Raw genomic sequence first — 16,087 nt, forward strand, 5'->3', positions numbered from 1 at the left:
GAGAGAAGTGGAAAAGTTTAGGGAGGGAATGCCAGAGCTTAGTACCTCGGCAGTTGAAGGCAGAGCCGCCAATAGTGGAGCGAATAAATTTGGTGATGAGGTTCTGTAACGCTAGAGTAATATCTCATTACTACAGAATCGCCATAAGAAGCTCTGATGAAGGTATTATTTTTTATGGGGTTATTTCGACTCATTAATGGTGCTTCTATCAGAATCAGGGACAAAATTCTAAAAAGGAGTTGGACGTGAGAAGTTGTTTCATTCCCTAACATTTAGAACAAATGTAATTGTGCTATTTCTGGGAAAACTATTTCTGGAGAATTATTCACAGCTTCATTATAGTTGACTGTTCAGGCTAATCGCATATTGTAACTCCTTAAAATCTCATTTCCACACTTATTTTCATTTCTGCTTGTTTTGCACAACAGCATAGGGGCCATTTCCAAGTAGAGGTGCAAATTCTTGACAAAACTAAAACTGAACAGAGTGTGGAATAGGGGTAGTGCTGAATATAGGTTCATGGGTTGAATTCTGATGTCTTATTTGATGAAAGTTCATTGATGATCTTAATAGTAGGTAAGTCTGCATTGTAATAGAATAATTGGAAATAAAACTAATTTCCATGTTAGAAACCAAAATTCTTCTAAATTCTTGCCCAAAAAAGGGGAAGAATGGGGGCAGAGAATTGAGACCAACCTAAAATTAGCCAGTCACATTTTTATTTCTTCCCCTCCGTGCCGACAATGTCATTTATATCAGCCACACACCCATTGCTCACCCACTGCATTTAAGTGAGAGTAAGTGGGTAGGGATTCAGATTCTGTCCAATATCCCTCCGTTCCTGCTTTTACATAGTCAATGGAAGAGATGGCCACAAGAATAGAAGTGATATGGGGTCTGTGGCATTGGGAGTCAGGAGGACTGGCTGCAAGTTACGATTATTGGCTACCTCGCCATCTCCCAACCCTTCCAAATGCCAGTTCTTATCTGCTGGACTCATTCAGAGGCAATTCAAAATTTAGTGCTGGCACATTAAATGCCTCCTGTCTTTTAACATACTCAACACCAATTTCAGGTGCTGCAGTGAGTGCCTCCCAGTGGCACTCCTTCACTTCCCTCTCCCTTAGTGGTAGACTCCCACTACATAATTAATTGATCCCAAACTGGAAAATGAGGTACTTGGACTGGTAGGCAGAATTCCCCACCCCGGCCCGCCTTACACTTTATAAATCTCCAGGAAATCCGATCAGAGGGAAAAAAGAGGTACAAACTAGATGTGTAGTACCTTTAATTACAAGTGTATTCCTATTAGCTAACTGTTACTTACTCTGTCTATATTGCAGTGGTTTACACACGAACAGACTTACCTATAATGAACAGTCCATTCGTTCCCATGCATGTGGTGCCCTCAGTCACCTGCTCATTTATACAGGTGTGATCTCAGCAATCTGTTCTGCCAGGAGGACTTGTGTATTAAAATAGACCATTCTCACAAGGAATACTTGCAATGTAAATCACTGAGCCACTTAACTGTTCACAGCCTTGGATGGAAAACAAACATCGCCTGACTAGAATGCTCTTCTGAAAGTTTTCTGTCTGATCTTTTATTGAAACAAACTGCAAATGGACATGATACACTGGTGTCAGGCATTGGGATCCTAACTGAGAACATCCGTTGATTGTCATGGAGTAATTCGACCGTGGATGTAGATCAAGAACTTTTTTTTAGTTTGGAAAAATAGCATTGCCAATGTTTGCTGTTGATTAAATGGAAACACATCAAAATGTGACAGGGAAAAGATTAATCCAGTCAAATGGCAGTGTTTCACAGTGAAGTGTTTTAGAAACTTATTCCTGGGCAAGTGAAATGTGTAAACTGAAGCTTATGTCATAGAAGATAGAATGGATAATGTTGAAAGTATTTCTTAATATAGTGCCTTCTCCTTTAAAACTGCCCTTGTCATCAATGGCTTTGGTTAGTGTGTCAGCCATGGCTCAGTTGGGAGCACGCTTGCCTCTGAATCGCATGGTTCTCTATTTAAGATCCACTCCAGAACTTGAGCACAAAAATCAAGCCTTACTCTCCAGTGCAGTACTGAGGGAGTGCTGCACTTTTGGAGGTGCTGTCTTTCGGATGAGACATTAAACCAAAGTCCCGTCCACCCTCTGAGGTGGATGTAAAAAATCCCATGGCATATTTTGAAGAAGAGTAGTAGAGTTATCACCGGTGTCCTGGTCAATATTTATCCCTCAGTCAACATCACAAAACAGATTATCTGGTCATTATGACATTGCTGTTTGTGGGACTTGCTGTGTGCAAATTGGCTGTTGCATTTCCTGCATTACATCAGTGACTACACTTCAAAAAAGTACTTCATTGGCTGTAAAGTACTTTGAGATGTCCAGTGGTTGTGAAAGGCACTATACAAATGCAAGTTTTTTTTTAGTGAGAATAGAAATTCTTGACAATAAACAAGTACTATTTCTGTGTTAGTAGCATGTGCTCTTCAAATTTAGCACTACTAAAAACATTGTGAACCCACCATCACATGTACACTTCTTTGTGCATATCCAGGTAGTTTCTTTTCTTCCTCACTTCCTAAAATATAGATGATAATGCACTTATTTTATACTGGAACTGAAACTTCCCAGACTGCCGCAAACAAAACCATAGGTATATTTATGGATAAGGTATACCTCATTTCCTCCAGAACATCCTCTTTCAGACATGACCACTGGGACTTTTTTTTCCACAAACTAACTTTCTTTTAGTGACCAATAGTTTGTAGTTATAATTTGTAAGTATGAATCAACTCATTTTACATAATCACATAGCTGAAGCTGTTGTGTAGGTAAGCTATTGACAACCACCAGGAACCCATCACAGAAACAGCTGTCATAACAAGAAAAGTACAAACAAAATTGTTTAATCACTTTCTGATACTGCTGAGTATGAGTGAATCTCCTGTGACATTGCTCATAAATTGGCATAAATTTCCCTCTCTTATCTGTCTTTGTCATCTTTGTCTTGTTAGCTCTGCCTTTCTATTCTGCTTTTTTCTCCCTTTTCTTTACTAGTTATTTCTGAGTTGCCTACTTATTCTTCACACGTGTGATGGTAGGTGAATGGTAGGGGATAATAAAGTCACAGAGCCATTTGTGCAATTCCTGTGCTGGGGAGTTGTAAAACATAGTAGAACCCACATCTACAGGCTTTCCACCATTTTTCAACTGCACTGCAATTTGTGACCCTCCATTTTGTTCTCTTGTTTTGCTTTTCCCAGGACATTACATGGCTGGGGGAAGGTGGTAGGGGGGTGGGGGGGGGGTGGGTGGAAAGTGTATGTAGTTATGATGTTACAGCCATCATGGTGTGCGGCAGGCTTGATGGACCAATTAGTCTTTTCCTGCCCATCAGTTTTGTATGTTCATAATCCTGCCAGGTATTCAACTAATTTGGTCCATTGATATTTGCAGAGAAGCAGCTTAAGATCTGTTCTGGTCTAATGTGGGCCTCAAAATTCAAAAATAAAATGGCAGCCAATTCTTGCATTGGAACAGTTTCTTTTGATCGTGGGAGTTCATCTGGATTAAAATTTTGGCATTTTCAAAGGTTGGGTGGATCGGCCTCTGACCCTTTCTCAGGGCAGTAGGGTGCTGATATGAGGTGATGCTGCTTTTGCAGAGTGGTGCTTACCCTTCTTATTTAAATATACCAATTATCTGGCATTTGGGACAGGATCACAGCAGGAACATGACAGCAAGTGAACATTCTGCCAAGTTTCACTTCAATTGTGTGGCGCAGTGGTTAGCACCACAGCTCCAGCGACCCGGGTTCAGTTCTGGGTACTGCCTGTGCGGAGTTTGCAAATTCTCCCTGTGACCGTGTGGGTTTCCGCCGGGTGCTCTGGTTTCCTCCCACAGCCAATGACTTGCAAGTTGATAGGTAAATTGGCCATTGTAAAATTGTCCCTAGTGTAGGTAGGTGGTAGGAGAATGGTGGGGATGTGGTAGGGAATATGGGATTAATGTAGGATTAGTATAAATGGGTGGTTGTTGGTCAGCACAGACTCAGTGGGTCGAAGGGCCTGTTTCAGTGCTGTATCTCTCTATGACTCTAATTGTGACATTTCACCAGAATTTCTAAACCAGGGTGTATTTGTTGGCATTAAACAGTTATTCATAAATCATGGCAAAATAAAATAAGATTTGTGGTCAGGAATACCATGCCATAATCAAGACTTTTAATAATATACTAGCAGAGACACATAAAACATTTGCAGTCAAATTAATATCTTTATTGCAACAGTACTTCTTTAAATATAGGATTTCTAGTCATTCTTTCACCAAAGACTTTAACGGAATTAAAATTTTTAACTTTGGAAAAAGCTACATAAAGCTGTCCATGTGTAAAAACAGGCCTAGGAATATAAATACAAATTTTAGCTAGAGTCTGGCTATGTGACTTGTTTATGGTCATAGAATATGAAAGTCTAATTGAGAACTGTTTTCTCCTGAGTTGAAAAGGCAGATTTACATCTGATGGACTCAATATTATTTGAGGAATAAACACACTATTTCCTTGAAATCTGCCTGATATAATTTCAGCATCTCTCATCGAAGAAAACAGCTTCCTAACTACCAATCTTGTTCCATGACAAAGTCCTTGTCTAGGATTCAAGTTTCATAGCAACTTTATAACAGCTCCTTCCTTGAGTCTAAGTTTGTGCCGTGGCATGCCTATTGGAGTTAGACTATGTAGAATCACTGGAGGGTATAGAGTGTTATCTTCACCTTCGTCTATAGAATCAATACTGAAGTATTCTTTTAGTTCATCCGACAGCTTTTCTAAAACATTTTCATTCAAATCTAGTGATTCTTCATTTTAGCACAAACAGTGGCTTTTGAATAATAAGTTATATCAAATAACTGTCCCTGCCATTTTGCCACATTTAACCAATTCCATCATCTCATCCACCCCACCCATGCCATTGCCATCTCGCTCTTGCCATCCACATCCCACTCTTCTCATCTCCATCCCTCCCATTAATCCCATCCCTCATGGAAACAATGGCCATGATTTTGTTGAGCTCCCGACGTCAGACTCTGGCGGAGGGTGCTGGAAGATCATACCAGCAGCAGCCCACTCTGGAGCCCGACGCTGGGATTGCCGAGCTTGATCTACACGGCAATGATGAGGCTCTGTGGAAGCCCCTCTCCCCGTTGCTTGGCGACGGGACCCAACTTTAAATATTGAAGTAAAGGACATGAATAAATTAATAGACCATTCCCCACGATCTTACTGGCTGTCCGAGATCTTTCATGCGACGGCCAGCACTCACGTGCCTTCACTTTCGCGTGCAGAAAATAAAAGCTCATGGTGTAGGGGGTAACATATTGGCATGGATAGATGATTGGCTAGCTAACAGGAAACAGAGAGTAGGCATAAATGGGTCATTTTCTGGTTGGCAAGATGTAATGAGTGGTGTGCCACAGGGATCAGTGCTGGGGTCTCAACTTTTTACAATTTATGTAAATGACTTAGGGGAAGGGACCAAAGGTATGGTTGCTAAATTTGCTGATGAGACAAAAGATAGGTAGGAAAGTAAGTTAAGAGGATATGAGGGGGCTACAAAGAGATATAGATAGGTTAAGTGAGTGGGCAAAGACCTGGCAAATGGAGTATAATGTGGGAAAGTGGGAAATTGTCCACTTTGGCAGGAAGAATAAAAAAGAAGCATATTATCTAAATGGTGAGAGATTACAGAGCTCTGAGATGCAGAGGGATCTGGGTGTCCTAGTGCATGAATCGCAAAAGGTTAGTATGCAGGTACAGCAGGTAATTAGGAAAGCTAATAGAATGTTATCATTTATTGCGAGGGGAATTGAATACAAAAGTAGGGAGGTTATGCTTCAGCTATACAGGTCATTGGTGAAACCATATCTGGAGTACTGTGTACAGTACTGGTCTCCTTATTTCAGGAAGGATGTAAATGCTTTGGAGGCAGTACAGAAAAAGGTTTACTAGACTAATACCTGGAATGGGTGGGATGTCTTACGAGGAAAGTTTGGACAGGCTAGGCTTGTATCCACTGGAATTTAGAAGAGTAAGGGGCAACTTGATTGAAACGTGTAAGATCCTGAGGGGCCTTGATAGGGTGGATGTGGAAAGGATGTATCCCCTTGTGGGGTCACTTTTTAAAAATAAAGGGTCTTGAGATGAGGAGAAATTTTTTCTCTCAGAGGGCCGTCTTTGGAATTCTCTTCCTCAAAAGGTGGCGGAAGCAGAGTCTTTGAATTTTTTTAAGGCGGAGGTAGATAGATTCTTGATAAGCACGGGGGTGAATGGTTATCGGGGGTAGGTGGAAAGGTGGAGTAATCAGTTCAGCCATGAACTTATTGAATGGCGGAGCAGGCTCGAGGGGTCGAGTGGCCTACTTCTGCTCCTAATTTGTATGTTTGTATGTTCAGGGAAAGCTGGCGCCACCGAGGTGAGGAAAGGGGGTACTTAGGATTTTTAGTGTAGTTGGGGCGGGGCGGGGCGGGGTGGGGATGGAGAGCGGAGTCAACTCTACATTTCTAGTGTGGGGGGGAGGGGTAACCTCTGCATTTTGTGCAGTTGTGGGGTGAGAGCTCAACTATTCAAGTGTTTTGGGGGTGGGGTGAACAGGGTTATCATTTATTTTCTGTGTATTGCGGGGGTGGGGAACGGGGGGGTTACACATTTATGTGCAGTGTAGTTGTTGGGGGTGGGGGTGTTTCGAGGGTTGAACTTTGTTCTCTCTGTGCAGATTTGGCAGCCCTTTAAAAATGGCATCAGCATGTGCGCAGAGGCAGCTGACGCCATTGCCGGCGTTGCAGAGCCCATCCCTGCCACATGATTGGGGGCTGGGGACCACCCTGTGTATGGAAATGAGCCGCCGCGCACTAGATCACGGCAACAGGATGGCACGAGCCACCATTTTTTTCGCCTGCCACCACTCCCAGGACGGAGAATAAAATTCAATCCAATCTCTCCAGCCAGGGTAACTTTGGGCTCCCTTTACCTTCTGCTGTTCTTGTTCTCCACATGTGCTGGGCACAACTCACCAACAGTCTTAAACTGACCAATCAAAAACTGACTATTAAAGTAACTATCAATATATTATAGCCATTTTTGTATCAAATGTTCTATATTTTTAGACATTCTACTTTGATCAAAATTATACTTTATCTGTGGCTGTGGTGGGGAAGAGATGGTTGCCGATCTCCTTCTGGAGTGTGTCTTTGCAAAGCAGGTGTGTAAAGAGATGCAGTGGTTTTTGTCGAGGTTCATCCCAAGCAGCTCTGTAACACAGGAGACTGTGCTCTACGGGCTGTTCCCAGGGACACACACCGAGATAAACATCAGCTGCTGCTGGAGGACTATCAACTCGGTGAAAGACGCCCTTTGGTCTGCCTGAAACTTGCTGGTCTTGCAGCGCAAAGAGTTGTCCATGACCGAATGTTGCAGACTGGCACATTCCAAGGTCCAGGACTACATGCTGAGGGATGCACTAAAGCTTGGGGCAGCCGCGGCAAAGGCTCAATGGGGAAAGACCACTGTGTAAGGTCCCCCCACCAAGCTGAACGGAGGGTCTGGATGCATGGAAAACCCCTCGAACTGTATCCAGAAAATATTTGTTTGCTGCAAAAAGTACATGGTATGTAAAATGAAATGGAAGGGTTGTGAGGCAACTCACTCCTGTATTGAAGGAAACTGATTCTCCTTTACACTCTTTGTATTGTCGACTTGGTGCTGTTTGGAACTGTTTTGTAATGTATTTTTACAGATTTTTACGAATAATGTATATTTTGGGAATAAAAAAACTTTATCCCTTTCGTATAGTTTTCTTTCAATTTCCGTTTATATTTTTGATCAAATGAGAAGGAAAGCAGAGAGGGAATATTTCTTGCAAAGTACTTCTCCATTTCATGCAGAAAAATAATATTCATAATCTTATTGTAAAAATTTCAGTTTTATTGGCAGGATGATGAAGCCCTTTAACAGGAAATAGTTAGGTGTTTTAGAATTCTAAAGTAAGCACATTTATAGCATTAAATCAATCGCTTTTTCTATGTTATGACATGGACAACTAATGAATTTAACATAATAAATAAAAACAAGAAATGCTGGAACCACTCAGCAGGTCTGGCAGCATCTGTGGAAAGAGAAGCAGAGTTAACGTTTCGGGTCAGTGACCCTTCTTCGGAACTGGCCCGAAATGTTATCTCTCCTCTTTCCACAGATGCTGCCAGACCTGCTGAGTGGTTCCAGCATTTCTTGTTTTTATTTCAGATTTCCAGCATCCGCAGTATTTTGCTTTTCTTTTAATGAATTTGACAGCAGTGCTTCCAAATGTAAAAACTTGGTTCACTTCAATTGTCATCTTTAAAACTTCCTCAAGAGTGGTATGAATCCTACAACCTGCCAGCAAATTGCTGTTGCAAAATATTGAAAATTACACTGGCGAAACATATTTTGAAATCTGAATTCACATCTTCAATTTTATATTCAAATTAGCGTGCTACTTTTGTCTCAAGGACACAGGCCTCTTCTACTTTACATTTATGGAATTTGTGATGCATATTTTGCATGGAAAGAATGATCCTGTGGAAATATTAGCACGAAAGAGGCGGTGTAATATTATTTTGACAATAACCTTTAAAGTTCAGATGCAGGATGAATCAAACAGAGGCTTCAATAAGATAGTCATTTAAACGGAGAATTTGGTTTCATTTCCAGACAAACATACAGCGTGCAAAATAAGTATGTGCATTATCAATTGCTGCATGAAGAGAAAAAGCTACTGCATGGTTCCGGAGCTGGCTCTGCACTAGGAAATTCCAGCAGCTCACTGCGCACGAGATACGCGCTTTCACTCAGGCTCCGCCTGGCAGCCGCAGCACACTGTGCGCATGCCCAGTCAGCGCCCACTCCACCAAACGTGAAAGAGGAAGCGGTTTGACGTCAGTGATTGACAACACCGCTGACCATTCACAAAGTTGACAGTTGTTCAGTGCCGTTTCGCATTGGACGATCTTCTGGGGCGCTGCCAATCAAGACCAGTGCCGTGCCGGGGTAGAGGCGGGTCTTGGCACTGGTGTGGATTAGGTTGTCGCGCGCGTTTATATCCGCCCGGGAATATTCCTTTATTTACAGTGGCTTTGGGCTTTCGTACGGTTTGTTTCTAAATCTGCCAGCTGGGATCCCGTCGGTTCCCGAGAGACAGACCAGAGACGCCCCGGCTCTGTGAGTGGAACCTGGGAATTAGAGTGAAAGGCGATGTGTGTGTGCGCCGGCGGGTGGGGGGAGGGGCGCCGGTTCGGTCCGGTCCGGTCCCGTCCCGTCCCCAGGGCCCCCCTCAGTCCCCCGCTCCTTATATCTGTAGTGCCAGTCAATGCAGCAGCGTACAGCCCGAGAGCTGGGGATGGTGCTCCTGCTGATGGTCAGGCAGACCCAGATTGTGTCCTGTATTGCTTGGTAGGATTGCACCTAACTTTTGGGCCGATTTCTCCTTTCCAATTCCTGTTGCTCCTCACCTGGAGGTGCTGGTTACCTTTGCGTTATGTCTAGACCGTCTACGGCTGTTGGGCATTTAACAGCTGAGGTTAACACTATCCTTATCATTAACACCAAACAGAAGTCAGGCGTGGGAAAACCTGCCTGTTCGTTTCTTATCTTCAGCCTGGTGATACTGAAGCCATTTTTGTGTATCCTTGCCCACAGCCCCTGGCTGAGTTAGGTTCGCTGCATAGACCAGACCTGGGCTTGCAGCTGCGTCCTTACTGGTTTGGATAGCAAAGCAGTGCAACACGTGGTTCGTTTACCGACTGAGCCACTTTCCAAAAAAATGGCTTTAATTTGGAGGGATTTTTTTTTTTGCAAAGTACAGCCACGACAATCCATCATACTATATTAACTTTTAATCTAAGTTGAATGTAAAGTAACGCAAAAGCATATGCTAACCACTCTATTACACGTTAAACTTTTTATGTTTGTGAACCAGCTCCATGTATCTTGACCTGCTTCAGAAATGCATGATGGATTTACAAGCTGATGTATAATGTTGCATTGCCTTTTGAACAAAGTAGAATACTGCTGATTAGTTTTGATGCTTTACAGCTGTTGTCTTTTTTCCTTTTGGAGTGAGTTATTTTCTTTACTTTGAATCATCTCAATTATGGTCCTACATTGGAAAATGGGTTGAGCAAAGAAAATTACAGCACAGGAACAGGCCCTTCGGCCCTCCAAGCCTGCGCCGATCCAGATCCTCTATCTAAACATGTCGCCTATTTTCTAAGGGTCTGTATCTCTTTGCTTCCTGCCCATTCATGTATCTGTCTAGATACATCTTAAAAGACGCTATTGTGCCCGCGTCTACCACCTCTGCTGGCAACCCGCTCCAGGCACCCACCACCCTCTGCGTAAAGAACTTTCCACACATATCCCCCCTAAACTTTTCCCCTCTCACTTTGAACTTGTGACCCCCAGTAATTGAATCCCCCACTCTGGGGAAAAAGCTTCTTGCTATCCACCCTGTCTATACCTGTCATGATTTTGTACACCTCAATCAGGTCCCCCCTCATGTCCATGTATATGACATCTACAGCCCTTCCCTCATCAATCAACTTTGTCACTTCCTCAAAGAATTCTATTAAGTTGGTAAGACATGACCTTCCCTGCACAAAACCATGTTGCCTATCACTGATAAGCCCATTTTCTTCCAAATGGGAATAGATCCTATCCCTCAGTATCTTCTCCAGCAGCTTCCCTACCACTGACGTCAGGCTCACCGGTCTATAATTACCTGGATTTTCCCTGCTACCCTTCTTAAACAAGGGGACAACATTAGCAATTCTCCAGTCCTCCGGGACCTCACCCGTATTTAAGGATGCTGCAAAGATATCTGTTAAGGCCCCAGCTATTTCCTCTCTCGCTTCCCTCAGTAACCTGGGATAGATCCCATCCGGACCTGGGGACTTGTCCACCTTAATGCCTTTTAGAATACCCAACACTTCCTCCCTCCTTATGCCGACTTGACCTAGAGTAATCAAACATCTGTCCCTAACCTCAACATCCGTCATGTCCCTCTCCTCGGTGAATACCGATGCAAAGTACTCGTTTAGAATCTCACCCATTTTCTCTGACTCCACGCATAACTTTCCTGCTTTGTCCTTGAGTGGGCCAATCCTTTCTCTAGTTACCCTCTTGCTCCTTATATATGAATAAAAGGCTTTGGGATTTTCCTTAACCCTGTTTGCTAAAGATATTTCATGACCCCTTTTAGCCCTCTTAATTCCTCGTTTCAGATTGGTCCTACATTCCCGATATTCTTTCAAAGCTTCGTCTTTCTTCAGCCTCCTAGACCTTATGTATGCTTCCTTCTTCCTCTTAGCTGGACTTACAATTTGACCTGTCATCCATGGTTCCCTAATCTTGCCATTTCTATCCCTCATTTTCACAGGAACATGTCTCTCCTGCACGCTAATCAACCTCTCTTTAAAAGCCTCCCACATATCAAATGTGGATTTACCTTCAAACAGCTGCTCCCAATCTACATTCCCCAGCTCCTGCCGAATTTTGGTATAGTTGGCCTTCCCCCAATTTAGCACTCTTCCTTTAGGACCACTCTCGTCTTTGTTCATGAGTATTCTAAAACTTACGGAATTGTGATCACTTCCCAAAGTAGTCCCCTACTGAAACTTCAACAACCTGGCCGGGCTCATTCCCCAACACCAGGTCCAGTATGGCCCCTTCCCGAGTTGGACTATTTACATACTGCTCTAGAAAACCCTCCTGGATGCTCCTTACAAATTCTGCTCCATCTATACCTCTAACACTAAGTGAATCCCAGTCAATGTTGGGAAAATTAAAATCTCCTATCACCACGACCCTGTTGCTCCTACATCTTTCCATAATCTGTTTACATATTTGTACCTCTATCTCACGCTCGCTGTTGGGAGGCCTGTAGTACAGCCCCAACATTGTTACCGCACCCTTCCTAGTTCTGAGTTCTGCCCATATTGCCTCACTGCTCGAGTCCTCCATACTGCCCTCCTTCAGCACAGCTGTGATATCCTCTTCGACCAGTAATGCAACTCCTCCACCCCTTTTACCTCCCTCTCTATCCCACCTGAAGCATCGATATCCTGGGATATTTAGTTGCCAATCATGCCCTTCCCTCAACCAAGTCTCAGTAATAGCAATAACATCATACTCCCAGGTACTGATCCAAGCCCTAAGTTCATCTGCCTTACCTACTACACTTCTTGCATTAAAACAAATGCACCTCAGACCACCAGTCTATTTGCGTTCATCATCTGCTCCCTGCCTACTCTTTCCCTTAGTCACGCTGACTTCATTATCTAGTTCCTTACAGGCTTTAGTTACTACCTCCTTACTGTCCACTGACCTCCTCATTTGGTTTCCATCCCCATGCGACATTAGTTTAAACCCTCTCCAACAGCGTTAGCAAAAGCACCCCCAAGGACATTGGTTCCAGTCCGGCCCAGGTGTAGACCGTCCAATTTGTAATAGTCCCACCTCCCCCAGAACCGGTCCCAATGTCCCAAAAATCTGAACCCCTCCCTCCTGCACCATCTCTCAAGCCACACATTCATCCTGACTATTCTTTCATTTCTACTCTGACTATCACGTGGCACTGGTAGCAATCCTGAGATTACTACCTCTGAGGTCCTACTTTTTAACTTGGCTCCTAACTCCCTAAATTCTGCTTGTAGGACCTCATCCCGTTATTTACCTATATCATTGGTGCCTATGTGCACAACGACAACTGGCTGTTCACCCTCCCCTTTCAGAATGTTCTGCAGCCGATCTGAGACATCCCTGACCCGTGCACCTGGGAGGCAACATACCATTCGGGAGTCTCGTTTTCGACCACAGAACCACATTAATGTTGAATTGAAGGACAGAGTGACTTTCATTAAGTATGCCTTGGTGGGTGATTTAAAATTTGGAAATAAGCTCTCTGACCTTGGACAGGAGTTGGACATGCCCGTGCTGTAGTATTTGTCCAACGAATCCATGTGTTTGAAAGTATATTTACGCCAGTGGATATTTTGAATAGAAAAGGGGATAATTTGAAGAAAAAAAAATAGACAGATAGAGGTTTGGTTGAACATCTCAAATGAACTTCTTTCTGAAGCTGTTGGTGTAGCTGCAGTGGGGAGAGTTCTCGCTGTCGAGTCTGCAGTGATCAGCATTTTAAACAGATGGCTATTCAGCATGATCTGGACTTGGGTAGTTGACTGACTCCAACCATAATATTGGAGTTCTGCTTCAAAGCTCTTCATCAACACACTCATACAGTCAGGCACAAACATCAGTTCTCTCGAATAATGCATAAAAACCTTATCTAACAATATTTTCAGCTCAGAATTTTTATTGAATACATGAAACTGTAGAACATTGAAAGGTCTGATATGGATAAGCAGGAGGTTAACTTTGCTCCTGAGAATTAAAATTTGAAGAATTGTTGCTAGTGAAGTGGGAATGGTTTACTTTCAGGCTCTTTAATGGCAGAGTAGAAAACAGGACTTCACTGGACAGGTTCTGTGCAGTTAGGCTGGGTTAGAACTGAACATTGTTATTTTCTGTTCCTAACATTGACAGGCTGCACCTTGCTGAGTTCAAACGTTCACAAAATGTAAACTTGACCCGGGCAGAGGCAAAATTGTCTCTATAGCTGTTACTTGGTATTATATTAATTTAATAAATCTATGTCTTGAATTTTATACATTTTGAAAACTTGAGGTGGTAAATCCTGCTTAGTTCAGTGAGGCTGACTTTTTTTTTTATTCGTTCATAGGATGTACACATAGCTCGGAAGGCCAGCATTTATTGTCCATTCCCAGTTAACCTTGAGAAGGTGGGCCACCTTCTTGAATCGATGCAGTTACTCCCACAGTGCTCTTTGGTAGGGAGTTTCAGAATTTTGATCCAGCGACTGTAAAGGAACGGCGATATATTTCCAAGTCTGGATGGTGTGTGGCTCGGAGGAGAGCTTGCAGGTGGTGTTTCCATTGCACCTGCTGCTTTTGTTACTCTAGATGGTCGAGATCATGGGTTTGGGAGGTGCTGTTGAAAGAGCCTTGTGGAATCGTTGCAGTGCACCTTGTAGATGTTGCCTACTACAGCCACAGTGTGCTGGTGGTGGAGGGAATGAATGTTCGAGGTGGTGGATGGAGTGTTAAGCAAAGCTGGCTGTTTCATTCTGGATGATGTTGAGCTGCTTCAGTGTTGGAGCTGTACTCATCCAGACAAGTGGAGAGTAGATGGTGGGAGGCTTTGAGGAGCCAGGAGGTGAGTTACTCACTGCAGAATACCCTCTTGTGGCCACATTATATCTGGCTGATTCAGTTAAGTTTCTGGTCAACGATGACCCCCCCCCCCCCCACCCCCCCTAGATGGTGATGATAATACCATTGAATGTCAAGGGGAGGGGGTTAGATTCTCTTGGAGGTGGTTGTTGCTTGGCGCTTGTGTGGTGTGAACGCTACTTGCCACTTATCAGCCCAAGCCTGAATATTGTCTAGTCTTGCTGCATGTGGGCATGAGCTTCATTGTTATCTGAGGAGTTGTGAATGGAATTGAAATTTGTGCAATCATCAGCGAACATCACCACTTCATGTTGGAGGGAAGGTCATTGATAAAGCAGCTGAAGATGGTTGGACCTAGTTCACTGTTCTAAGGAACTCCTGCAGTGATGCCCTGGAGCTGAGATGATTGGGCTCTGACAAACGTAACCATCTTCCTTTGTACCAGGTATGACTCCAACCAGTAGAGAATTTTACCCCTGATTCCCATTGACTTCAATTTTACTAGACCTTCTTGATGCCACACTTGGTCAAATGCTGCCTTGATGGCAAGGGTAGTCACTCTGAGCTCCTGTCTGGAATTCAGCTCTTTTGCCCATGTTTGGTCCAAGGCTGTAATGAGGTCTGGAGCTGGATGGTCCTGGCAGAACCCAAACTGAGCATCAGTGAGCATGTTATTGGTGAGAAAATGCTGCTTGATAGCACTTCCATGATACATTCATTCACTTTGCTGATGATCGAGAGTAGACTGATGGGTGGTAATTGGCTGGATGAGATTTGTCCAGTATTTTATGGACAGGACGTAGCTGGGCAATTTTCCACTATGTTAGGTAAATGCCAGTGTTGCTGTACTGGAACAGCTTGGCTAAGGGTGCGGCTAGTTATAAAGCACAAGTCTCGAGCACTATATTTGGGAGGCTGTTGGTGCCTGTTGCCTTTGCTGTATCCAGTGCGATCAGCCATTTCTTTATCGCATGAAGTGGATTGAATTGGTTGAAGACTGGCATTTGTGATGCTGAGGACGTCAGGAGGAAGCCTAGGTGGATCATTCACTCGGTACTTCCAAAGGAAGATGGTTATAAACGCTGCAGCCTTGCCTTTTGCACTCGTGCTCAGCTCTGCCATCAGTGAGAATGGAGTGTCCTCCTTCTGTTAGTTGTTTAATTGTCCGCCAGCATTCTTGACTTATGTGGCAGGACTGCAGAGCTTTGATCTGATCTGTTGGGTGTGGAATCGCTTAGCTGTCTATAGCATGCTGCTTCTGCTGTTTACCATGCATTTAGTCCTGTGTTTTCGCTTCACTGGGTTGGCGCCTCACTGTTGGATGCGCCTGGTGCAGACGTACTCTTTTACTCTCCTCACTGAACCAGGGTTGACCCCATGGTTTGATTGTACTGGTAGAGTGAAGGATGTGCCAGGCCATGAGGTTACAAATTGTGATGGAATCCAGTTCTGCTGCTGCTGAAGACCAACAGTGCCTTGGGGTGCTTAGTTTTGGGCTTTTCGATCTGATTAGATTAGATTAGAGATACAGCACTGAAACAGGCCCTTCGACCCACCGAGTCTGTGCCGAACATCAACCACCCATTTATACTAATCCTACACTAATCCCATATTCCTACCAAACGTCCCCACCTGTCCCTATATTTCCCTACCACCTACCTATACTAGTGACAATTTATAATAGCCAATTTACCTATCAACCTGCAAGTCTTTTGGCTTGTGGGAG

General features: G+C 43.7%; 1 protein-coding gene across 3 annotated transcripts in view; it reads left to right on the forward strand.

Annotated features, from left to right (window-relative positions):
* The first annotated feature begins 9,111 nt into the window (after positions 1–9,111).
* cyld (cylindromatosis (turban tumor syndrome)) overlaps positions 9,112–16,087 on the forward strand; it is a 74,242-nt gene continuing 67,266 nt past the window's right edge. The window contains exons 1-2 of one of the 3 annotated variants that reach the window (XM_068049440.1): positions 9,112–9,271; positions 13,851–13,910. The gene's annotated coding sequence lies outside the window, so the exon portion shown is untranslated. Of the gene's footprint in view, positions 9,272–13,850; positions 13,911–13,938; positions 14,053–16,087 lie in introns of those variants that run through there. The other 2 variants (XM_068049439.1, XM_068049441.1) reach the window with 2 other exon arrangements.

The sequence above is a fragment of the Heterodontus francisci genome, chromosome 17, assembly GCF_036365525.1.
Source record: "Heterodontus francisci isolate sHetFra1 chromosome 17, sHetFra1.hap1, whole genome shotgun sequence".
In the NCBI taxonomy this organism is placed as follows: Eukaryota; Metazoa; Chordata; class Chondrichthyes; order Heterodontiformes; family Heterodontidae; genus Heterodontus; species Heterodontus francisci.